Below are 2,454 nucleotides of genomic sequence, written 5' to 3' on the forward strand. Positions count from 1 at the left end.
AATTGAACATAAAACCATTACGAACATTAATTTATAACCAAAACGAAATCGGTTTCTGCTTTTTTTTACGGAGTCTGCAACCGAAGATAAGAGAATTAAGATAAAAAATAGTGGCAGAGTTCAAAAATTAACCGATATTTTCTTAAAAAAAATTATATTCAAAGTTAAAACAGACATTAGATAACAACTGAATGGTTTGTCTAGATTCAATAATAACTCCAAAAAAGTAACTGGATCTGTGAATGGTGACGATAGGCTGTTGGACTACAAAAATATAACAAATAAAAGCAAAAATCAAGAAAAAAATTAAAAATTTCTTTACAAAAAAAAATTGTTCAGAACCACTAAAACCATGAGCTTATTCTGAAACTGTAAAATATCGTTGCTCCTTGTTTTATGAAAATAGTATCTGTCATTCATTAAGCCCTGATCTGAATTTCTTTTAAGTAAAAATAAAGTTTACGTAAAAACCTCTTCACAGCGGAAATATTTTGAAAAATAGTCGCGCCCCATTAGAATCTAGAAACTCTTTTCTTGTTAGGATCCATGACGACATAAAGATTAGCCCAGATGTTACCGCGCAATCTAACAAAACACTCATATCTTCACATGGTTGCAAAACAGATCATTTTTTCAACAAAATTTTTCAGGTTGTCGAAAATATAATAGCATTTTGTGTAATTATCGAGTTTTAATTTATCAAAAAACTGGCGGAATAATAATGCCAGAAGACTTTCAATGCCAGCGAGTATAGAACTAGCTCGTTTGTTAGCCTAAAAAGAATACGGCAGCAGTTTTAAGGTATCTACTCCCAGCAAATTTAAAATGATTGGGCTAAAAAAGCTATTTTGTTCACGAAAAAAAGTCGAATTTTGACAATTTTAGCAAAAATTCTAGCTAAAAAATTTGGATCTAAAAATTCTGCAACCCTTCTCTATCTTTAGGGATAAAATCAATAACACTACAGTAAAAAATTTGAACAAAATTTAGCAAAATTGATGAAAATTAGGTCAAAATTACCGAAAATTTGAATAAAAACAGCTGAATTACGTCACATATTCACAAAATTTCAAACCTCGATAACTCCCTATAGAAAACAAAAATTGAGAAAAATTTTTAATTCCACATTCTACGCTAAACGGGCTTTTTAATGATACCACTCTCAACTCTCTACGATGATTATATCGATCGGCAAATTTGACTGAACAAAAAAAAATCATTTGAGTATATAGTTCCTCCCCCACCAAAGTGGGTCGGAACAAAAATGAATCACCCCCTACTCCTCTGAGGTGGCACTGATGGTTATCTCTCAAAACGAAGATGAGAGAGAGAAAAAACTCTGAGTTGAAAAAACACAACAGTTCAAATCTCTTACCGCGCAGTTGGTGCATATATTTGACTGAAATTTTGAAATTTTCAATCGGACTTGGACTCAGTCACAACTTGAAAAATAAAACTAACAACTAAATTTTCTCTTAGTAACAACTCTGAATATTTCTAAAGAAAACCGACCGTCCTGAAACTTAACTAGTAAGTACGCATCTGTACAGCTCATAAGTTCCAGCTATCCTCGCTGATTTAAGAACAACAAGCTTTTTTGATAATTAGTTGTCTACTTTTTTAGCTATTATTAGATCGGTTAGCGGTTTTTTTACTGTACAGATAACTCGGTGAAGTAATAAAATGTTTAACCACCTGAAATCCTGTTTTGAGACTTATACACGCTAACAGGTAAATCAAGAGCGATAATACAGCGATTGATTTACTTTATCATTTTCGCGGTTGTTTACAATTCGGAAATATTCTGGATCCAGGCCTGAGTTCGATAGTTTGGCAGCTGTTGTTTTGCTTCATGTTTACTAACCTATAACATAACCACATAAAGTTTTTCCTCTTATATATTAAAAATGAACAAATGTTTTGGATCTTTTCCATTGCCCAGCACCCTCCGCCAGCTTTGTGGCTGCGCGTTATTTGCATCCCCAGTTGCACGTGCCATACGTATTTCTGTAATGTCACGTGCGCTAAAAGTGGGGGATGCATAATGAACTGGGGGCCCTAGTCCAGACCGATGACAAACCACGCAAGAAATGTTCGGTATGTTTGGTTTTTCACTTTAGAAACCGTCGGTATCTTTGGTTTGTCCGGTTTTTTTTTCGATTTCACTTGTAAGAAAGCTTCGTTATATGTTCAGTTTAGCCCGGGTGGGGGGCAAAGATCCCGCTGCAATTAAAAATGGAAGAAAGGAAAAGGCATTTGCTATCATTTACAGAATTTACAAGATCATTTACAAGATATTTACAGAAAGAGTTCAAAGTGTTCATGCTGCTGAAACATAGACTGGACCTCATACTGATTATGTCCTTCATTGAACAACGATCGCACTCAAATTTTGCACATTAAGTATAATAAGGAATAAACATCAACACAGTTTCTGCAAATAAATGAATTGAA

Source organism: Convolutriloba macropyga, chromosome 1 (genome assembly GCF_964194025.1).
Source record: "Convolutriloba macropyga chromosome 1, txConMacr16.3, whole genome shotgun sequence".
In the NCBI taxonomy this organism is placed as follows: domain Eukaryota; kingdom Metazoa; phylum Xenacoelomorpha; order Acoela; family Convolutidae; genus Convolutriloba; species Convolutriloba macropyga.